This window comes from Cyprinus carpio, unplaced genomic scaffold, assembly GCF_018340385.1.
Source record: "Cyprinus carpio isolate SPL01 unplaced genomic scaffold, ASM1834038v1 S000006695, whole genome shotgun sequence".
NCBI classification, from domain to species: domain Eukaryota; kingdom Metazoa; phylum Chordata; class Actinopteri; order Cypriniformes; family Cyprinidae; genus Cyprinus; species Cyprinus carpio.
Genome location: NW_024879307.1, coordinates 30793 through 56162, shown reverse-complemented (window position 1 = coordinate 56162; position 25370 = coordinate 30793). Strand labels below are relative to the sequence as shown.

General features: G+C 37.1%; 1 pseudogene; it reads right to left on the bottom strand.

Annotated features, from left to right (window-relative positions):
* Positions 1-9020: 9020 nt before the first annotated feature.
* LOC122144488 lies at positions 9021-19169 on the bottom strand (annotated as a pseudogene).
* Positions 19170-25370: the final 6201 nt, after the last annotated feature.

Here is a 25370-nt window from a genome sequence, read left to right as displayed (position 1 = left end):
AGCAGGATATTGAGCCATGATTGGGCATTGCCAGGCTGTCTCATGCTTAGACCAGGATTGGATCAAATATCCTTTGTTCTTATTGCAATCCGATCTTCTGTTCATGGAAGAAGAACACAGATGTTGGCAGAGCACACTGTATTCATGAGAAACGGAGTATGCTCAAAACTAATTCGATTCAGCACATGGCCAGTGGATCCTGACCCAAGATTGTTCAATCATTATAAAGTTGCCAATTCCAGCTCTAAAATATCAGTCATGGTCTGAAGCCAGTGTGAAATAGCCGATATATAGGCTATACTGACCTGTGACCTTTAGTATTATTAATTAACTTCCTTTGTAGTATGCTGAACAATGTTGTTGTTGTTGTTGTTTTTTTTTGTTGTTTTTTTTTGGAATTACATAAAATGTTTTTTGCTATCTGTCAGATATCACTGAATGAGCTCTGTGAAATCACACCTCTCTGGTGAGACAACCTTAGGTTCTGTAACTGTACCATAATAGAATTAAAATATATGATTTTTTTCGGAACTTTATGATTAATCTTAAGAAAATACAACACACACACACACCACAACACACCACACACACACACCTTAAGAAAACACACACACACACACCACACACTCAAAAAGTTTGGAGTTTGTAAGATTTTTTATGTTTTAAAAGAAGTTTTTTTTTTATGCTCACCAAGACTGCATTTATTCGATTAAAATACAGTAAAAACTAACTTCAATTTAAATTAACCAATTTCAAATACCTGTTTTCCTGATTTGGATGAATTTAAAATGTGATTTATCTGTGATGGCAAAGCTGAAGCTTACTTTCAGCACCCACTACTCCAGTCTTCAGTCACGTTGTTTTATTCAGAAATCATTTTAATATGCTTTATTTGCTGCTCAGAAACATTTCTGATTATTGTCAATGTTGCAAACAGTTGTAAAACTGCATATTTTTTATACTTTTTCCAGGATTCTTTAATGAATAAAAAAGTAAAAAAAAAAAAAATAAAAACTTATTTAAACAATGTATTAATTTCTTTAAAAAAATAAATAAATAGTGTATTCTTTTTTTCTGAAATTTTCCTTGCACCCCACTCCAAGGATTCATGGACTTAAATAATAGATTGTCCATTTCAGTTCGATAGGAAGCAGCTTAAATTACTTACAGCAAGTTTTACTTCACATGAACAGCTTATGATGAATATATGAGACTATGGCAGAATACTTTACATTATGATATTATTAGTTAAAAACATTCAGGGTGTCTAAAATCATGATACTGTTTCCACCATGTACCATAGATGATAGATAAAAGCCACTCAAGGTGGGTGCATAACAGTGAGTTTACCATAGCTAAAGGGGATAAACCACTGTAACACTCAGCCTCGAGTGGATTTTCACTTTATCACAACATAGATTAAACATTGAGTCACAGCCTTAGTCATAAGAGGCGTTTTATTCCCTAACCCGAAACAGTCGTGTGTAAGATGTGGCATCCTTGCAGAATCCCGTGCTGACTTCCTGTTCCTGTCAGGATTGTGGCGAGATGAGCCGGAGCCCTCAGAGGGTGCTTATGCTAAACACCAATCTCCCAATATCACCATCACCACCACCGTACCCACCACCCGAGGTGTGTTCGAAGACTTCGCCTGCTAGGAAGACTCATCTGGCGGGTGGGTCTAGTGCTGTTGACGTCTACAGAAAGAGTTCTCTCAGTTGCTGAAGGTGGGCTCAATGAACGACCCTCAAATCGCAGCGCTAATCTCTCCGCTGTCACCAGTTTAAAGCTTTACAGCCAAATCCGAACTCTACAACCCTCGCTTCCTAGGTACGGATCGGACATCTTCGCGGTTCCCAGCAGGAGACTCTCTGAAAATCAAAGCGTCCATCCCCACCAATCCACCCGCCTCCTATAGCAGGAAGTGATTACAGTGGCAACGTTCTATGATTTCTACACTGAATACCTTGGTACTGGGCCTCTACTATATCTAAGGCCCATAGACTGCATGACATCTAGAGCCTACTTTATCTGTCCACTCCAATCTTGTTTGAAGCATTACATTCTTTATAGATTTGTCAGCTGTTAGAGTTTTGATTCCTGTGAGTTCTCATCTTGTGAAACCTATTTATAATTCAGATTAATCTACAAATGTAAATAATGTATTTGATCATGGCTATCAAACCCTTAGGCTCCAGAGCATAAGAGAAATAACTTTACTCTGGTATACTCTTTCTCTGAAAATCATGGGGACGGTTGTAGAATAGTTTAAGTGTTTCAGAAAAGTAATATGTATCAATCTCTAGCTGGATATGTCTTATAAATGTTTCCTTATCTCAAATGGTTTATGATTAAGTTAACTTAAAGTATATTGAATAAATTCAAACAATTGATTTTGTAATGTTTTTATAGAGCTGTAACTTGTGTGAGTGGTAATGGGTGTACATTGTAGCGTAACAACTAATCTTCTGTGAGGTTACTTCCCAACGGAGAGCCAAATGATGTGTACTAATAACGTAACCAAGCCACCAGCCCACAGAGCCCATTGCGGTAACCAGTATGGAAAAGCAGTTTGTTTGCATCCATCCCATCAGCTGATGGATCCACTCTCCCAACATCTCCACAAAGTGTTTAATGAATGCACCGAGGACCCTGTTCCCCCGCGCCCGGGACAACCTGCTACCTCCTCGACGACACATGTTACTGTTCCTAGTTTCACTTTTGAATGAGACAGAGTGCAGCGGTTCCACAGAGAATGATAAACCGGGGTTGCTATCAGCACACTCGCAAAGTATGAGCAAAATCTGATGCATCACCGCCCAAAAAAAAAAAAAAAAAAAAAAAAAATCAGCGTATGGCTTCATGTTTCAAAAGTCAGTCGATGAGTTTTTCTCAGGGTTCTTTAGCTGCGAAATGTCTAGCGGTCTCTTTGACCAAAAGGCCAGAGTGTGCCAACAGCCGCATTTCATCACGACATTAAACCACCAGCTTTTCTGTGTGTTAGCAAGAACTGACATTCAAATGACGTTTCAAACTAGATGAAAAAAACGTTTCCATTTTACTGATAGCTCCAGTTCTAATAGCGTAAATACCAGTATTGAATCTGTGGTTTCAAATATGGCTAATATTACTGTAAGTCAACATTGTAGCACCAGGCCCCCTATTCTATTTTTTTTATTTTGGGCCCTTTTGGAAATGCCATTACTTTGTAATCAGACATTTCAGGTTGCAGTTCTTGTATAATTATGTCTGATGATTTTTTTATTAGCTTCACTGGGTTGTGTTATAATTTATGATGATGTGTGTTAACCCGACTTCATGTTTAAAAGGTTGTGCTATTAAAATGAGCAGAACTCAGAGATATACCTACTATATGATATATATATAGATATATATATATATAATATATCAGGTATATAATATATATCATATATATATACACACAACACAAAAATAAATGATTATTTAGATCTAGATAGCCTCCTATATCTTATATAACATTGCGCCCACATCTTCATTAATATATACTATTGTGCTAAGTTTTCCTCCTGCACATTAGTTACTCATTGTCTAGACTTATTTTCCTTTGTTGTAACCTACATTCCACAAACTACAGAATTCTAGGTATAAGTGGACACAGCTGTGTATCACGCTCTTGTAGATTAGTTCTGCTCTGTCTGGGTAGATTTGCTGTCGACAAGAAAGATTTAGCATTTTTTATATCTTCTTGGAGTGAGCACTCTCACCTGAGCCGGTTTTTTTTTTTTTCTTTTTTCTGATGTTTTTAGAGTCCTATCAAAAACATGCCCGCATATATTTCATCAATATAAAGTAATCATGGCTAATAGGGCTCTTTAAATATCATAAAAACTGTATCACAGTGGCATTTTAAAGGTTCCCAGCCAGAGTTTTTGATGGCACACTCGAGCCATGTTATGCATAATAATACAGTTTAATGTTATAAATAAAACTGTTCTGTTCAGCATTGAACAACGGCATTGGAAGCAGAAGGGCTGAAATACCAGTGCATGTCCAGGAATTGGCCACTGGAACAAATCACTCAGGATTTGATTTGGCATTACTCTGTCAACCTCATGCACTCATGCATAGTTTATATTTCTGCATTCAGTGGGCTATCTTACCTGTGCAGAAGGGAATTGCTCCAAATGTTGAAATGCATATTGCGTGTGCACGACTCCACAGGTCTTTTCAAAAAAGGACTATCTTCCAAAGTCCTTGCCCATTAGTGTGGAAAGTATTTTCTTTATAGCAAATTGCACAGTGATCTTTGTGCAATTCAAAAGGCAGATTACTCTCACACTAATTAAACTCGTTTCTCCATACTGAGGTCAGTGTTGCAACGCATTGTCAAGCACTTAACGCCAACTACTTTTCCTAAATAGATTGTATTTATTCATGATTCTTACAGATTCCATCATTTTCCTTGAAAATACTCCAGGTTGGAAGATTATGAGGAGAGAAATAGAAGAGAATGTAGAAAGAGGAAAGGGTGGGAAAGAGAGAGCAAATATCGAAGGCACAAGCAGGAACAACCGGGAGCAAACTTGTGGTTTGGGACAATGTCCAATTCCACCCTGTAGCGCTTGGTGGTGCGTGAGTGGATTAAAAATCACCCCACATTTTGTTAGAGTGTTTCTTCAGCTCTTAAGGCTGCGATTTGCCCCATTTTAAAATTCAGTTGTAGAGTTAATTTCCATGTGGGGATGGAAAGAGTTTTTGACCACACGTTCTATGACAAAGGTAACTGGATTTAAAATGGATTAATTAATATTTAAACCTTTCTTTTCTTGGCTCCATAACTTGGACAGCTTTACCAGTGTTGAAATTATTTTAAAAATTGCTAATTCAAAGCCGCTTCTTGCATTTGTGAAGTTTGTACAACCCTTGCCTGGTGTTTAGATGCTGGTTAGCGTTAGTTGTTTTAAATACTGAGGCTTAGTTTGGAGAAAAAAAAAAACCTATCGTGATGTTGTGAGGAAAACTGGAATGTTCCTCATCGGATCGATAGTTGATTATTTCATCTTCAGATGGCAGTTCCATTCTGGTCCAATGGTCTCATGTGTTGATTTTTAAAACGTGCTATGCTGCTTTAACTTTTGACGTGGCTGTTCTTTCCTCCCGCTTTTTGCCAGCCAGACCAGCACCATTTAGCTCCGAGTGGGGGGGCCATAAAACGACGCACTGGAAGCAGGGCATGAGCAGTGTCATATAGTGCAAAAACAAAAAGACTGTTGAGATTTCCACACAATTTAAAGGCATCAAGGACTAATCAGGCTAATTACCCATTACGCTCCAGAAACCTAATGGACTGTATACTCAGACTACAGAGAAAACATAATACAGTTTTGTACAAAGGTCTATACTGTTTATAACCGCTGGTTTTCTGTGTTAGAGCACATTTTATAAATGTAACAATGGTAAGCGAACTGGAGTCCAAACAATAAAAATCTTGATACATGAATCACGTTGGTTTCTGGTCACTGAGATATAAGAACTCCACAACCCATGGGCTTTTTGTGGTTCTATGATTTCCACTGATAATGCTGGACATCTGATAAAAGAATGTTCTGGTTTTCAATACACCAGTTAAACTCTTTGACAGCATTCCGTTGGCGTGCTGTCAGTTAGCCATATAAAAATTATGTTGACTTGTCGCTTTTCGTTTATAAAAAAACAAGAACAAAATGTAATAATGTTTTTAAATCACTTAGGTAATGCATAACCCTAAGGCTAACCAATTATACATGAGACAACATTAGCAGCTTAAACAACAAGGGCATTTCTTTGTTTATAGAACCCTATCTTCATGAGAAAAAAAAAAAATAAAAAATTAAGACAAGCAGCAAAATTACTAAAAAACAAATGTTGAATGAAAAGATAGAGCATAATACAAAATTTAATGACATTGATCAAAAGTTCCCACAGTGGAGGTAATATAATCTAGATTTCAACTACAAAGTGGCTCCGCTGCACATGAAGCAGTTTTTTAAAGTTTTTGTGTTGAAGGGGATAGTTCAGCAATAAAAAAAAAAAAAAATGTCATCATTTACTCATCCTCATTTTGTTCTCGAACCTATATTGACTTTATTTCCTCTGTAAAACACAAAAAGATATTTTGTCGAATGTTTGGAAACCAAAACGTTGTGGTTACGGTCCATTGACTTTGACAAAAATGTAGGTTTATGTTCCAGCAGAAGAAAGGTAAGTCATAGTATATGGAATTGTGAAGACTTCAATTCAAAGTTTATTTTAAAGGTTCAGTTCTCCCTATTAACAAACCATTTAACTATGAATTTTGCCTCAAACTCTCTAATTTGCTGCTTATTCAACAGTAAGCTAGTTGTTGTTTAGGTATTTGGGATACGGGATGAATAGCAAATGGTCATGCAGATATGATGGCTTTATAAGGCATTAATAAAAACAGGCCATATATGTAATAATAAGCAACTTATCAATAAAGAAAGAATTGGTCCCTATACTAAAGTTAATGTAAATTATTTACATTTGGGGGGCTGGCCATCCGGAGCTGGTCTGTCGCTTTAAGATCTTAATCATGCTGGGTTTAAATATAAATTTGTCTTGTATTCGTTTAGTAAATGAGAGTGTATTGCTGAATCTCTTAAGAGTCCCTGTTCCCTACAGAAATTCCAAAAAAGAGAGTACAAAAAAAAAAACTATTCCTGTTAGATATCAAATCTTTTACTGCTGTTGTGGTTAATACGTTTTAGTCTAATCTTGTGCTCAAAAGGACCAGCATCCCAACCTGATAATGATGTATCACAATTGTCTGGAGTGGACAAAAAATGCAAGTGAATGGTTGGACGTAATTGTTATAGAAGTGAGCTGATGCGGAAAAGTTAGGCTGGAAAAAAAAACTCCCCCATTGATGTAAAAATGAAGTGGTGATACAATTAGATGTACTGCTGACTTCGGCGCTGCTGGTGCTTATATGGGTTTCCTCTGTGCCCAAAGGCAGTGGTGTGTGTGGTTGGGTGCCTCATCTAAACGAGAGGACATATAAATAGAGGGGGAAAATTTTACAGCATCTCATTAAGACTGATGTTGAAATCTGGAAAACCTTATCGGATCCTTGATTTGTAACCTTTGATTTATGCCTGCAGTAACGGTCCATCAGAAAAATATATGCACTTTAACTGTCGGATTGGGTTGCTCTTAGTGTAGAAAATCGTGACCGTGCACAATAAATACAAATGATATTATAAACACAATCAAGAAGTGGCCTGATGAACAAGAGACAAGGCGCTCCATGTTTATCCGAGGCCCAAAAAAATAAAGTCTTTTGATTAACATTTTGTACAATATTATTAAAACAAAATACAATAGAATTTATAAAGAATATCTATAGTTTGGAAAAAATACCACACAAAGGTAGATTAAGAAAACCAGTTCCTGTGAAAGTATACATATTACCGAGAGGCAGGTACTCCCATGCTCTCTTTGCTGACCCCTAAAGGCCCAGTCGTAGCGGCTTTGATCTTGTGCTCATTTTGTGATGCTCTGTTTGTGGCATGTGTCATTTAAAAATGTACAAAACATATCACGGTGTAAAACCTATTTCACAGCTCCTGTATGGCAAAAATCATTTTTGATATCCAGCATCATGATATTGTGTAACAAAAGTCACTTTTGTAAAAAGTGTTTGTCAGTGTAACTGCATTAAGATTAATGAACTTGTAGTTAAATAACAAAAAAAAAATAAAAGCAAAAATATTTTCAACACAACATAGAGTAAACAGTAAACACGTGTACCAAGAAATAGGGACAAAAAAAAAGACCCACAAAAATAGAATACAGGCTCTACACACTCACATTTGGGGGGGCAAAACAACCAAACAAATCTGAATTATCTTATATAACCCAATATAATGTCACCAAAAACACATATGTTTTGTTGAAGGTTTGGAATGTTACGGTAATGGAAGGCTCTCTGTAGTGCATCTTTCAGAATGTGTGTTCATAGAGTGCGCTTTAACTCATCTGGAGTGTTTCCATCAGCAGGCTCTACAGCAGACTCAAGACGCCTACACCAATCTGAAAACAGTAAGCACTAGTATTGCACTCCTCTCTGGTAAGAAGCACAGGAACTAACTTATAACCATTATAACGCAACCTATCATCCCTTTCTAGAACAGTAATGAACTGCTTTGACAGGCGTATTGTTGCTCATTACTGCTATCCGAGAAAGACTTGAAATGAAGGGATTAGTTGAAAAATGTTTAATTGTTTCATACAGAAAAAAAATCCTCTCTAGGCGGTTTTCAATGGTATAACATATTTTGTGTTTCTGCTGCTCAGAATTTCAAGCATAAAATTACCTATCAGTATGGAACCACGCCCGGTTTAAACACTTTGAGACAAACATAGTGTTAGAATAATAAACGGTCTCACCATTTCGGGTTTGTGGGCACTAATGGTCAATAAGACAATGAGTTTTTACCGTAGATTTACCAAGCTAAGCATTAGAGGGTTAATTCATTTGGAGTGTGAAATGACTTGAAGCATTTCAACAATAATAAACCCATTGTTTAGAATCTTAGATACGGTTTCCTTCATACAACAAAAACCCGTTACAGAAACCGAACCATGGTAAAACTCTGTCAAAAAATCTTGCTGAGACAAAAGGTGTCGTTGCTGACAAGAAAAAAAGTGTTATGAAGGACAGCATATTTTTTGAAGGCACGGCGATAGATACTTATGTTACGGTAGTGATCATTTCAACAGTAACAGCTGCTTTGCCTTTAAGCAGCCCAACATAAATCACTCTGCTCCAAAGAGAAGATAGCAACTCATAAATCCCTGTTGGTGCGGACAAAAATGGTCGGGGTTATTTTTAAATAGATTTTTCAAATGTGTTTTTAGTCTTTCTTTTGGTTACCGACAGCAGTTTTTCGTTGCCTGGCACCTGTGTATTCCACAGACCGGCTACTAGTGAAGCATCAGCCCCATGGACCAAACACAAACCGCAGCCTGTAACACTCTCAATCATCTTCAAGATCTTCTGGGTTGTTGTTAAAGTACTGTTTCCCTGATTCATGTTTCAAACAGTCAGCCATGGCGATCTGAGAGCGTGATCCGAGGCTGTCCAGGGTGCTCTGAATGCACCTCTGGAGATATCTTCACTAAGACGAGGATTACATGGCTGGTTAGCTGTATTTGTCTGCACCACTGCAGGGCCGGCTCCACTGCTCGGAAAACATGAAGGCCAGCAGTATTTTTACGAAGGAAAACATGTCATATCATATCCAGGTTCCTCCAGGATCTCATCGTTTTCCTGGACATCTGAAGACATGTGTGTTCCGAGTCGCCATGTAGTCTGAGTTGTGTAGAAAGGTGTCATGCGGTCAGTGAAGGAGCTGCGATCAAAGTGGACCTTCCTTCTTTCCCCGGACTCTTTGGACAAAATCCATCGTATTGGGAAGCAAGAGGCTGGTTATGATAGGCAATGTTGGGATTGTAGTATCGGACAATGGAATGGGAAAAAAAAACACCTGCCAGTTAATTGATGGAGTTCATCCGACAGCGATTTTGAGGAACTCGAGTTGATCGTTGGTTTTCACAGGGCGATGAAGAACAAAGTGTCAACCCGGGTGCTTCTTGGAGATGATATCCATAAACTTGATTTGAGAGGGACCTTTCACGTTTAACGCTGAATCCAGGGGATTCTGACCGTTGGATACCGGTGCTCGTAAGCACCGATTTGCGATTTGCCGCGGGCGAAGATTGTCATTCTGGTTGACTTGTGGGGGGGGCCTCACCCATTGTATTGGTAGATAAAGAAAAAAGGTCAAGATGGCATTCTCACTGGTTTTCAAACGCATTGTGGGTACACTTCCAAAAAAATGCTGAACTTGGTCTCGGTCTCTGAAGAGGACGGGGAGGAGGATATGGACTCGAGTTGCTTTCTGTAACAGTAAGGCCCCCATGGGGATGATCGCAATATGACTGAGAGGCCTCACTCAGGTGGACCCTCTTGGTGATGGAGCGACTGTGTCCTTTCTGGTTACCCACCTCCAGCTGGAGGTCCCGGGTGTACTCCATCCTCTGGTGGGGTTCGAGCGCTGTATCCGTTAATAAGCTGCTGCTTCTTTAGGTGCACCAGAACGGGCTTTGTACTTCTTGTTCAGCTCACCCATAGCCGTCTCAATGACGTCAGCTACATCCAGTTTATCGATTCCATGGAGCTCGCATTTCGGAGAGCCATCGATGCAGGAGATACACCTGATCCTCGTTGAAGTGTAATCCCCACCGCAAGGAACCTCAAAAACCAGTGTCTTTTGGCTCAAAGGGTGGATTGATTCCCAATCTGGCCACAAGCCACTACGGTTAGCCCTCGAAAGCCACCCACACTCACATTTTTATTTTCCGCCTGTTAAAAAAAATTAGTTGAGAACAAGGTGTTGGGATACGATTAAGCATATTTAAAGATATTTTTATGAGCAGATTATTACCTCCATTTGAAAATGCACATTACCGTAACACTTGAAAGCGCTAGCAATTTTACACACCCTTACAAAAAGCCCATAATGAATCACATTACTCAAAAGGTCAAAGGAAAAAAACATTTCTTCTCAGATTGGCTTCAGTATTAGTCAGCACAGGTTAAGTAAATAAGGGTACCAGTGCAGTTTTTCGATTTCCGATATGTCTTCTGCAGCTCGATCTCAGTGAAGTGTTTGTGAAGTCTGTACATCTGCTCTGGATCAGACACTGGGTTCTCCTTACGGAAGGTCAATGCATTCTTAAACTGCACATTATCTTCCTTACTGGGGTCAGAAACATTTTCCCATTTACCATAATAATAATAAACTTTACTCCACGTTTTCTGCCACTGAAGGGAAAAAATAAATAAATAAAAGTAGGATTAGTGAAACGTCTTCATTCATTTTATTTATTTATTTTCACATTTGGATGACCTTTGCTGTCATCTAGTACTCACTTAAAAGAAATAAAATGCTCACTTAAAGGGACCAAAAAATGAAAATTGTGTCTCCTCGTACTCGCTTTCAAGTTGTTCCAAAACCGGTTTCTTTTTTTGAACACAAAAGCAGGGATTTCGAAGAATGTTGGTAGCCAACCATTTTGGGGTGAACCATGCCTTTAATTTAGCTTTAAAAACCGGCCACCCTAAATAAATTTTAACAACACTCAGTTTTTTGTTAAATGTAAAGCCTTTAAAAACGCATAAATTCAATTGTACGCATTTCAAATTTGTACCATTTAAATGATTGTTATTTTTTATTTTGAACTTTAGACTCAACATTTTTATCGGTTGCCAGTCATAACATAAATAAAAGTACTGGCTTATCTGTATCAGCCAGAATTCAAATCGTGGTGCATTCCTTTAGAAATCAATGTTTAAGGAAAGTAAATGCTTCCACTTTTGGCCCTGCAGGAGTACTGCTCCATAAAAGGATGAAGGGGGCGCACTAGAATGATGTGTTGAGAGAAAGGAGGTGCTTTGACGGCTAAGGCCCAGAGGTGGATTGTATAACTGGATGAAATGCAAAACAGAGGAGACAGTACATCATGTTTAGTGTGTCTGATCCACTGTCTCTCTCCCCAGTAGCTCCACACTGACATCCAGACATCTAATGCTTCTCTGATGGATTAATAGAGTTCTCAGTACCTGTTTCAAAAACAGATTAACCGGAGGACCCCAGGACCTCCTCCAAACAAAAGTAAGTGTGACATATATGGACTCAGACTCTAAAGGTGAGATTCAATTTTGAGTTGTGGTTCTGTCTGGGCTAAAGGTGCCAAAGCTCAATAGCATGGTTTAAGAGCAGACAAACAAAAAGTTGTTATTGTTAACTTATCACAAATTCATGTGCTTAGTTGGACTGATGAATTCATTTAACAAGATGCCTGAGTCTGCTTGAGCTGAGTCTGAAATGTGTAAACTTTGGACAGTTTTTCTTTGAAACATTCTAGCTTCCAAAGTCCAGTACAAATTTTAGCAGGTGTTTATACGAGCTAAATGAAAGGACCACTGTAGGAAATTATAGCCTAAGAAAATTCATACACATAAGAGATTTTCAGAACTGCTTAAACCACAAAAATGAGAAAGTTTTTTGCTTGTGAGGTCTATGTAAAGACTGCATTAAAGGCATTTAGTCCCATTTCTGGGCAAATGACACAGCCCTTATTTTATATCTAGATCTAGACAGTTCAAACAGAACAAAGGAATTGAACACACCCAAAACATTTCCTTCATTGAAAAAATAATTTAGATATGTTTGTGGGAGATTGAAAGTCAAAAAGCATGCAAACATATCAAGATCTTGCATTGTAGCTATAATTTAAGGCATTTGTAGTAAAAACTGGTAGAAAAAAAACCCTACTAACCCGCTGCATTTAGAAAACCATATGCATTCCAATAGATGAAAACTCTATTACAACATACCTAAAAATAAATGATTCCCAAAAGCACATAAAAAAAATCTTTACCATGCTTCACATTTCCTTTTAGTCCTTTTTAACCAGCCAGTAACCCCCCCTAGAAACAAAAACAAGACAGTGGGCCTGCTGAACACACTATCTAGGTGTTGCAATGCCCAGTGGGGTGGCAGACAGTAAGCCCCTGAGCCGATTAGACCCACAGTCAGAGAAAAGTGAATCTAATCTGATCAAGCTATTAAAAGAACAAGAGAAAACACTAAGCCACAGTTTTGCAAGCATTCTAAACGAAAACAGTTCACATAAACACACCTAAAAAACATTCTACAGTATTTTTAAAAATGTACAACCGTGAGATGTCAACATTTTAGTAACACAGTTAGTAGTACTTGTCTTGTATTTAATAATTATTTGTAATATTGACTGTTCAGTGGAACGTAGTTAACTACGAGTGAGCGATGTTTAGGGAACTGCCTCCAGTGAGACATTTTTGGCTAGAAAAACTGATGGATCATGAATTCTTGCCTTTTTTATTTTTAAAGGCTTGTGTATATTTTAGACTCTTTCTGTTACGCACTGCCCCGACTTCCAAGACAGGCTCTGGGCAAACTAGGATCTGTGGATGCAGAAACAACGCAGCTGACTTAAATCCACCTTCTCCCACCTAACCAGAGAGAAAGACAGGAGAACTAAGACCTTTTGAGATCCAACCTCTGTCATCACGAGACAGTCAGAAGAGCCTCGACAGGTATTTCAGGTGAGAATAGCCCATGTCACTGATGCCATATTACCATTGTCGAGGAAAAAAAAATAAATAAATCAACTAAAGCATTCACAAATGAGTGCTGTTTTAGACACAGTTTCTGTGTACTTGAAGACGGTGGGATACCTGTGAGCGAAGCGAGCGTAAGACCAGCGAGTCTTGAAGTTAAATTTCCAGCAGATACTGGCAGTGAGCGTCCTAAGACCTGAATAGAGGTGAAACTTCAGACGTAGCGCTGACTGACAGACTAAAGCAGCAGACTGGAGACCTTCCCCTTTAATTGTGCTGAGAGCGCAGCAGCATATTTCAAAGGAGGACTTCTGAATCTTGTCTTTGAGAGTGTGTGTATACCTGTGCTGGTGAGTTGAATAGGCAGTGAGATTTAGTTTCACAACGAATAAGGCCCCGTTGGGTCCACAAGCAGTAAGAGTGAGACACACTACTAGTAGGGCTGAACAGATCCTCACGTATGAGAGAACTCGTCTATCGCGTTATCGTATGAACTGAGATATGACTATTCAAGATATTACCATCGAAAAAGCACTGATATAGACGATACCGTAGCATTATCCACCTCTCCGCTCTCTCCGCGCTCGCCGCCTAACAATTGAGCTGATGGCAGTCACAACAAACCTGTTATCAGTTTTACGAGTGACACACCCTTAAATTTGCACCGCTAAAAGCCAGCGCGCACACACTACCAGGAACGTGGGAAAAACTATATTGTGAGAGGGGGGGCGCGTTTCCATGGTGACGGTCATTGCTTGTGTCACGTGGAGCACACCGCAGCAGCACCAGCGCTGAACTGAATGATGATCTGCTTTTATGTCATTTTTCCTTTTTTTATTCAGAATATCACAAATGTGTTACTTCTCCCGAACTACTTAAAAGGTAAGAAAGTGGCTGTCTGTGAACTGGGAAGTATGAATAGATTGTAAGACCACTGAATGTTACCTTATCACAATGTGTATCTTGATATTGAATACAACGTGTCGAATATTGGAGATAGGAAAGGATTATTATACCTCTTCCATAGACAGTGTGTATTTTTACAAACTCTAAATGTATTGTTTTTTTGAGTACTTATGTGAATTTATATGTTTGAAACCTAAAAGTAAACAAAGTATGTGGTTTGAAAACACTGAAAAGTTGTGATATATGGACAGCTCTGAGCGCGCCTGTCTCTGGCCTAAATTTCAACATTTGAATTTTTCGAGCAGTTTGATCATGTGCATGCACTTGATCGTACCCGCTCCAGGGACACAAGCCTAGACTGATTTACACCTGTGTGATCGTACGTGCGAAATAGCGCTTAAAAACAATACATTTTTCTGACACAAACTTTTGAAAAAATGTAGGCTTAAAATCAAACACAATTTTAATTCAGATTCTGTATTTTATATATCTATATATATATATATATATATATATATAATAATAAGATATATATATATATAAAAAACAACGGAAAAGTTAAAAAACAACGAACAAACCCCCCCCCCCAGCTGCCTGACCCCGAGAGGGGTGGGGGAAAAGGGAGGGGGGCCGGCGGTATTGTAGCACACGATAGCGAGATATATCTGGCATGACAAAATCGAGATATGAAATTTTGTCCATATCGTTCAGCCCCCTCTAACGACTAGTATAAAGCTACAGTCTCGTCATCAAACACCGCAGGTTTACTACTGGGAGTCTCTCTCTATAAAATATCAATGGGGCACAGAGAGGAAATTACAGACAGTGATCACTTCATCTAATTAATGATGTAGTTGGACAAAATGTCGACCATTTTTTTTTTCCCAGTAGAGCACCCACGTTTCTACAATTTCACATTCACCAGACATTTATCAACATAATGATGATTATGTGTGGAACTAGAACAAAGATAATACTCATCTATAGAATTAGATTCCTCGTAAAATGCCCCTAACCGACCATCATTACACTTTCTTCTTTTATGATTAGTGTGTGATGTGCCAAGAAGTATGCATTGTTTTTAAGCGCACTTTAAACTTCTTTGATTTTAGTGAAACTACAACAAAATTAAAATGTCACGTAATGATGCTTTAGACAGAGTGAAATTGGACCAGACAGGTTTTGGTGGGACCATGGTTCTAAGTCGTTTTGAAGTTCTACGGCTACGGCATTAGAGCTGAAGATAATGCTTTCGATTGTAGCTCGAGCTTCCAGGATGTAAACAATGTTAATCAGACTACAGAGTCGGCCTCTAAGCGATGCGCACTTGCGGGTGTGATGTGGCGGTGTTGTATTTAATCTTTTAAATATATTTGATTATGTTGTACTTGTCATGTATTTTTGGAAAGAAAAGAACTGTAAATCAACAGTGTATACATGATTATATATATTGCACATGTAAACATACTCATTGTTTTGAGCCCTTTTTTATGTATTTTAAACAATGACAGGAAAAGAAACAAAGACAGGAAATGAACTCACATGAGCTTAACATGTTGGAGTATGTTAACTGTCTTAACTGTCTTGGGTCCTTAACACAGCCGTTACCTGTTTTAATTTAAAAGCATGAAATTCTTTAAAATATATATATATATATATAAATAACTTATACCTAATACTTACTTATAAGTATTTATTATGAATGTGTAATATATATATATAATTTTTTTTTTTTTTTTTTTTTTTTTTTAATATATATATATAATTTTTTTAATTATTTTTTTTTTTTTTTGAAAGAAATTATACTATTTTATTCTTAACTTAATCAAAACTGTCAGTGAAGACATTTATAATTTAACACCACGATTTTTATTTCAAATAAATGCTTTTTTTTTCAACTTTCTATTCATCAAAAAGAATCCTAAAAAATGCATCATATTTGTAAACTTCCACTGAATGCAGGACTTATCTCACCTCAAATTTCTTCCACGCAGTTGGTATCAGCGTAGTAATGATGCATCGGCAAAGCCACTCGTCATGTTTGGCGTTGAGGATGTCGTTCCTGCAGTTCTCCAGGAAGGGATGCTGGAGCCTTAGCAGAAAGAACTGCGGGACAGCAGGTATCCAAAACCCCCATAGCAATACCGCCCTGGCATCTCACCTCCGATGAACTCTTCAGGGCTTCCCATATACAGCACCCTGTCCATACTTAAGTGTTCCACCAGAGCCTTGATACGATCCGCCTGAGTGTACGTGTCGTCCTGGGCGAGGTAGAACCAGTCGTACTCTGTGATGTAGTGTTCTAGAAATGCTACTTGATGGTCTGGAAACATGTTCCAGATGAGGCGTTCATCACCGTGGGTGACCACAACCATCCCGTGGGGTATTCTTGCGGGCTTCGCGTACCAGTTGAAGAACACAACATTGTCCAGATGGTGGCTGATGGTGCGGTTGAAACGGCCACACCTAGGAGTGCTGATGGTGTTTTTGGAGGTGAGTATTTCCCACAAAAAGACGCTCTCGGATTCCCAGCTCTGTGCTGATGTATTTTGCCCTGCGGAAACAAAAACAGATCACTACAATTTTACACCCATGATTGTGCAGCTCAGGACTGCAACTTTGTCATTGAGATGTTTTACCCACACAGCTACACGGAAGCCTCTTTCCACATCAGAGTAAAAAAAAAAAAAAAAAAAAAAAAAAAAAAACAAAAAATATGGGATAAATGTTGTTAAGAAGATTTTTTTTTTTTAACCTTTTTAATTGCAAGTTATAAAGATGCATGTTAAGGATTTATAGTGTCACAATTATGAGAAATAGTTTGGCATGTAAATTTTTCAAACTAAAACTAAACAGGAATTTAATATATTAAATTTTTATATTTAATAAATATATTAAACAGTTTTGAGGTCTAAAAAAAACAAATAATAATACTACTAATCACAATTATATACTTTATACACATTATAATATAGCTACATTTACATTTTACATTAAATTAAGAATGAAACAAAGTTAAATATAATTAAAAAAATTAAGATGAAAAACGGGTAAACAAAATAAGAAATGTGTCTGAAACTGCTAAAACTAAAACAAATAAATTAAAGCTATATAGAGAAAAAATGACAAAAGCACACATAGCAAAAATTACTCAAATTAAAAGTGAAAATATAAAAAATAAAAGCTAGTTCATAAAAAAACACACAGAACGAACCCCAATTTGCACTTACAAGAAATATAATGTGAGCTATAAAGATGCAGTTTTGAGATATTTGCAATTATAAAAAACAATGTCGGAAGTTCAAAACAATTAGAAATAATTATTATAATAAAATATAATTTTTATTTATTTATTTATTTACTTTTTGGGGATAAATTTAGCAGTCAACGATAAGGATACAGCTTTGTGAACCAGTGGCTGGTTGACGAGGTATGAGGTCAACGTGAACCTCCACCATGATAAACCAAAGACAACTGACCCTTACCTGCTATGGGATTAGTTAACTATAGTCTCTAACCTTCCTAATTTACCTCTGGGTATTGTAAGTGTTGACTGAAATAGAGAAATGAGCACCATGGGAGCCACCCTTAAGGATTAAAGAGTTCACAATGGGGCATATTAAATGAAGGAGATTGTGGGAAAGAAAAAAAAAAGAAAAAAGAAAAAAAAAACAGTTACAATATAAGCCTGCCCGCAGGCGTGGTTCATCTAATTCCCATGAAACCAATATTCAAATACCTCGCAGTGTTTGTGCAATGACACTGAGTCATTGACAATCTTGTTGCCAAAATTCTCTGAATAGCAAAGCAATCTGTAATTGTCAAAGCAGAAAAACCACCAGGCCGTGAAGTGTAAGGTTTGAGTCACGTAAGCAGAATTTAAATCCAAACTCAAAGCTTTGCGTTTTTCCAGTAAGAGTACTATTTTTTTGTTGTGTCTTCATTAAGAGAAGAAATAAAGTACAGTTTACATTTCCACTGGCTGAAAACAAAGTGATTTTGTCAAAATGTCATTAGTATGAAAGAGTGTTTAAAAAAAAAACAGTTGCTACTAATATGAATAATGTTAACATTTTAGGCCAGAATCCAACTTGCTTTAATTTTGAGGAAGTCAACATAACATGACTGACTTCCAACACGATGAACGTACAAGATTAAACCTTGAAATACATGGAAACAGCCAATCCCAGCAAAGTTCACAACACCCTTATATGTTTTTGTGTGGTTCTTTTATTGTTTTTTTACAAGTTAATCATTAGAGAAATGTTATCACAGACAGAGAACCTTGTATAGATGACTTCCTATTTACAGCTGTCGTTCATAATCAATAATAATAATTACTGTGATTATACGTTGACCTCAACCCAGAATGACTCCATCCCCTACATATGGGCTATTTTAGATATAATTAAGACATAATCCCCAACAGAGGTATTGAATTGTCTTTTGGGGCCACTTCTTGGAGAAATTCTGTCCTAACTAGTATCAACGTACACAACGGTGTTTCAAAATTAAAAACTGCCCATCATGAAGGCCAAAACTGGCACATGTAAATAACGTTCAGGCAGTGATGGAATCGACTCGCTAGATAATTATTCCTTAGGTTTAACTAAATTATATGGTTTTATTTTTTTGACGCTAACCACGGTATAAAAGACAGACGAAGCAAGCCTAAGTGGTTTTGTCTACCTGAAAAGTTTCTTGGGCTGAGACTGTTTTGACTGGTTTATATGGGATTATTCTCGGCTGAAATCCTCCTCCTCCTCCTCACCATCATTCCCAGTGGAAATGGAGTTGGGTCTCCGAGCTCCTTTCAGACTTCCATCCTGGGATGAAACTGATTCCTTCATCTGCTATGGTATTAATATCACAGCTCTCTCCTCTACCCAGCTCACACTCAGCAAACTCAGAGTAAATCCCAGCGAATCCCGATTAATAACCGGGCCGATCCGGCCTTAACAGACCGATCAACATAGAAAACCTCATTGCACTCCGACTACTGGTGCCGTACACACCTCCTTTAAGCGCGACCTTCTCAACAGAATAGCGCACATCAAGAAACGTCTCGATTGCTAACGGAAAAACGCATTGGACGTATTCTTTTCCTGTAACTGAATCACCTTGCTCCAAATTATTGAGGCAGTCGTACGTGTCAGAGGTTGTCGCTCCTCCCAGAGGAACTCGAGCGCCCCCGCCCACAAGATCAAACGTCATTACAAAGAGCCGGGGCAGATCCCTTAATGGGCGGAGCCGTCCCGCTTGCAATCCATGGCATTTTTAAAAGCCGATGTCTCTGTGTTATGACGTTTGATCATTGAAGCTATGCGGTCCCTTTGAAAAGCCAGTGAAAATTCAAAATGGTAACTTAAAAAGAAGTCTTGGTCGCATATGCCTCGTAACAAACATATATATATATATATATAGATATTCTGTCATGAGCTCGGGATCTTGTGCTCTAAATCTTATATCATGAATTATATTTTTCCACTAGAGGGCGATGTGGGCTCATATTTTGACCATACGTTGTTATAAGTAATACATATACATATATATATATATATATATATAGATATATATATACAGATATATATACATATATATATATATATATATACATATACATATATATACATATATACATATAGATACATATATATCTGTATATATAATATCCATATAAATATATATATATATATATCTAATATCTTATATATATATATATATTTGTATATATATATATATATATATATATATTTAGTTATAAAAGCATAACTTACCTACCAAGTGCCAAGAATAATGATGGTAATAATAAAAAAAATGGCTTATTATTATTTTTATTGGCGACTGGGGTACTCATCATAGTGCCATACGTACTTTCCTTATGACATTTAAAAGCCAATTATTAGACCTGTTTCAAGCAATGACGAATTGCAAATTGCAACAGAAGGTTTTTTTTTTTTTTTTTTTTGTTTTTTATAAATACCTTGACATTTGAGGTTTCTAATAGGATACTTATTTTTGTATGTACATGCATCCTCACCATGTCAGTGGTAGCATGAGTTGCTTCAACTGTGGCAGTTACACAAGTATTTTCTGGTCTTTTCTGTTATGCAGTGATTTCTGAGCTCTGTAACTTTTAGTAAATAGCAATATACGATTAATATATATTACACACGTCATAATGGGTGCATGAAAATATATTTCATATATACACTTAACAAATAAATATAATTTAATAAACCCTTGATGTATATGAAGCAGGTCGAGAGAGAGAGGTATCTTTTAAAGTTTGAACGTATGACTAAACCTTTCTGAGTCATAAAGTCATCATCATAGGAAAAATTGTATGACGTACTTTTGGCTTGGAGGGGATAAAGACACACAGTAATTTTTGTAAATGATTTATAGATTTATTTTGTTTTTGTTGTTTTTGTTTGTTTGTTTAATCTTTGTTTATGCTTTTCTGACCCTGGATCACAAAACCAATCATAAGTGTAAATTTTTTTGAAATTGAGATTTATACATCATCTGAAAGCTGAATAAATAAGCTTTCCATTGATGTTTGTTAGGATAGGGCAATATTTGAAAATATTGAAAATGTGGAATCTGAGGGTGCAAAAACTCAAATATATTTGCGAAAATATAAAAGTTTTTAATGTTAGTCCAAATGAAGTTCATAGCAATGCTATTACTAATCAAAAAGTTAAGTTTTAATATAACTTTTACAGTAGGAAATTAAAAAATCCTAATGATTTTTGGCATAACTTTTACTTAATATCCTAATGATTTTTGGCATAAAAGAAAAATCAATTATTTTGACCCATACAATGTATTTTTGGTTATTGCTACAAATATACCCCAGCGACTTAAGACTGGTTTTGTGGTCCAGGGTCACAAATAAATAGAAAGGATAGATAGATAGATAGATATATAGATAGATAGATAGATATATAAGATAGATCGATCGATAGATAGATAGATAGATAGATAGATACGATAGATAGATAGATAGTAGATAGATAGATAGATAGTATAGATAGATAGATCATATTAAACAATTTATATATCACAAGCATTCCACTAATACTCTTTTAAAAACTATCCATGATTTGAAGTTTGAAACTCCTACAGTAACTTAACATGAGCAAAATTGTACAAGACCCACCCAAATCTCTCTGACACATCAGACACAAACACACTGAGTGGAAACAATTTCTTTACGGGCTACGAAAACCCCAGAGGGAATGTTTCCCTCACTGAGCTCTTTGTTCTAAATAGATCAAGGGTGTGTTAGATTTTATCAAGCATATTTGCATGTTTACCTAAGGACGACACATCACAGTGGGAAGCCTTTTTCCTTTGGAAATCACAGCACTTCACCCTAGTTCTTGCTGATCTGATCTGGTGAAACATGATCAGCCTAGTCCCCAGATTAAACCTATAAAGTCTCTGTCAGACATTTTGGCTTTTCTATTTTCTCTGGTTTTTCTGTGGAACTAGTGACAGGGCATGTTAACTGCATTTGCTTTGATATAATATTTCATTTGTGCTTTTCTACAGAAGGGAGATTTTATCATTACAGAGACTTTAATTTCTGCTTTGGATTTTGTACTGCAGACAAGAGAGGTGAATGATTTTGTTGCAGAAGCCATCTGACAGTCTGATCTGTCATCAGACATATTCATGTCAAGCTGCTAGGATAAAAGTGCATGTGTATAGAGTTTACATTTTCTTTCAACGGGTGTGCCTTGGCTATATTTGATTGTTATTAGGCTACTCCTGGGAAGTATTTAGGAGCTGGCATGTGAATGACTGTGATTAAAAAAAATCCATTCTTATTGATAGTATCATGTCATAATCATATTGAAAATTGAACTATATTAAATGAACTCAATTCACCTTTTTTCAGTACCCCCCATCTAGTCTCTTAAAACCGAAGTCAGTTGTATTTTAACAAACTGCAACAAAATCGTCCTAAAGCGACAAAATCTTAACACATGGTGGCGCTATATACTCACACATTTAGAGTTCAAAGTATCCCTCTAAAATTCAAGGCTTAGTGAAAATCTATCCAGCTGTACGATTTTTGCTTCATAGAACCATGTGTCTATAAAATACAATTGGGATGTTTCAGGGAAACATCTGTTTCATCATCATAATTATCTATCACTAGTGAGAAGTTCAAAATTGTTAAAATAGTTTTTTTTCAAATAGTTTTCCCTTTTTTAAACATTGCTGATTTTCCATTTCCTTTTCCCATTTATAAGCTGAGTAAACATACAGAAAGAGAACTGGATGAAAAGCTACTTATGCAGCGTGACAAAAAACGGTGCTGATTCTAATTTGCAGAGCGTTTAGCACACCAGTATCAGTGTGGGTGGCCCATTATCTCCTTGGCTCATCTCCTTGCAAATGTTGTATCTCACAAGAAAACATGGCTTTTTGACCGTGCAACGACTACATCTTTTCCATGCTGAATTACTGCAGTGTCTCATTTTAATGGTATTTTAATCTATCTATATATCTATCTATCTATCTATCTATCTATCTAGCTATCTATCTTATCTATCTATCTATCTAAAAAGAAAATCAATGAGAATATTTTTAAAATGCAAATATAAAATTTTCAATTCTCAGTCCTTTTTATAAAATTCCACAAAATCGGAAATGTTCCATCTCAGCACATTTGTGTGGTGAAGCGTATTAAATGAATCATCAGCGTACTTGAGAAATTCCACAAGATACTGTTAAATGAACCTGGTAATATGAGCGTCCACACTGTACTCATATGCTTAATGGCACCCGTAGAGTTGAAGCCATCTTCCCTAAAACTAACTCCCTCAGTTGGACTGAAGTTCACAAGTGGTGCTATTACAGAGCATTAAAAGTGACCCATTTGGGAGGATGCAACTTCTTCTGGAATTAATTACTGTACTCCAAGGTGAAGACTCTCGCTGCTGATAGGGTGAGCTCATGATCTGTAAAACTGGAACACTTTTATGCAGGAGTCTGCAAAAAGTCTTACAGAGCAAGCACTGATTCAACGATGGCTCAAATCTTGTGGTGAGCAACAGCTTTTTTTATTGGAATAAATTATAATGCACAAAACAGATTATTATACGTTGTGCTGTGATTATACGTGTGTGTTACTCTGCCCTCATGTTCTGAAGAGACAAAATCTTACTCATCTGATGCGAGTTCCAGGAAACAGCATGTCTGCCGAATCCCCTCCCATCTTCTGTTGTTTAGGTCATCGCATGACTTGACACTGTCCTTTCTCCATACTGAGCAGCCTGTTCGCAGACGCACAGAAGCGTTGTGGCAATATTGACATTTTATAACACAAACTCTACTGCCAGTGGTGAAGGAATTTCATGAACTTGACTTCTCATGGGGATTCCAGAAAATGACTGTGGCTTGTTTATAAAGGTTATGGCACATAAGCGTCATGTGGTTTTGATTTTGATGTAATTTTTAACTATGCTTAAAAAATATTGAGTGCAATGGGGATTTCTAATCGCATTGGATGCTAACGTAACAGGGAGTTGTCTCACTCCCTGTTTGACATCAGAATGTTAAACAATAGGAAAAAGGGGGAGATCATAATTAACAGCTTTTTTCTAAATAATGGATCTCCATGTTAGTAGCAAGAGTGGGAGCTCGGTTTTACCTGATCGGACGTTAATTTAGCCCTGGATAAATGAGAGATGGTTTGACCACAAGGTCTATATGGTGGACAACTTCAGGATGGGGATTTTTCCACGCCATGTGTCAGCTGAAGATATTCTCCTGGTCTTCAGAGGGCTGTTCCCAGGAACGCTCAGCCAAGACCCCAGGCTCAACACCCCTGCTGTACTTTGAAATGGGATCTTTATTGTCCATAAAGTTTAAGCCAAGTATGAAGAATCGCTCCTCCCAAACAAAACACACACACACACACACACACACACACACACACACATGTATGAAGAGAGAAAGGGAGAAAGAGCACACAGTCTGTTTTGGGGGTCAAAGCCATGTTTCCATTTATGCAGCAGATATATATAGATGGGATATGATAAAGTACTTTTCATAACTTTCTTTAATATAAAAAAAGGCTCTTCATCTCATATAACTACAGGAATAACAAGAACAAGAACCTGTTTTAGTGCAATTAGATGTTATTAATTAAAATGATTTCATATTTTTAAAAAGTAAATCATCTTTTCTAAATTGAACAAATTTGAACAAAATGCCATATGCACTAACTTTCAGGAAATGTATTTGCCTTCAGTCCAGAATTGATTGCGGTTTCTGTGCAATTAAACTATCTCACGAGACAGGCAGGTTATCTTCTCTCTTTTATGTAATGATAAATTGAACTGCAACACACCTGCAGCTCAGACAAACTGTTCATATTTGCAGCTTTGAAGCTGGAGGGAAAACAAAGAGTGAAAATCAAAAAGACCTGACCCTGAGATAACAGAAAACAGCCTATCACATCCCCCTTTCTGCTCTCGGCTATCTCTAACGAGATATGAAAACAGATCCAGAGCTTCCATCTTTGATTGTACCTGTATGTGATGCAGTTCATCACTGTGTCTGAATCCAATAGGGAAGTGAGACTTCAAAAGAGAAGGGAGGACTTGGATTTCAATTCGGGACCCCCTGGCCATCGGATAGATGAAGTAGAGTGTGTACGGCGAAATGAAGACAACATCACAATGAAGAACTGTCCTGAGAGCTACAAAATTACATTGGGAGGACAGTTAAGGAGGGTGATAATGCAGATCTTTGCAGATGATAGATGAGAGGACAGCTATTACAGGCCAAATGTGTAAGATTCATGGCTTTGTTTTAAATGCACTACAGGGCTAATACGAACTGTGTTATTATATTTAGGATATGCTCATAAATCATTATTTAAACAATTGGGGGGTTGCAAAAGCACAAGTTGAATGGAAATTAAGAATTTTTGGATTGTCTTTATACAAATAAATCCTAAAATATTTGATAATGATTCTGAAGAAGCAATACAGCAAGGCTAGTCACTTGGAGTAAGTTAGGAAAGATACTAGATACCTGAGCACGAGTAAACTAATACTGGAATAAAGTGTGTCACCATTGCTCACCCCTGTCTGGACTGTATAATTTGAATTTGTAGACTTCTTCTCAGAGATGGTCATATTGTCATAAATCAGTCATAAATCAAGCATATATATATATATATACACACACACACACACACATACTGTATATACTGTATATGTAAATG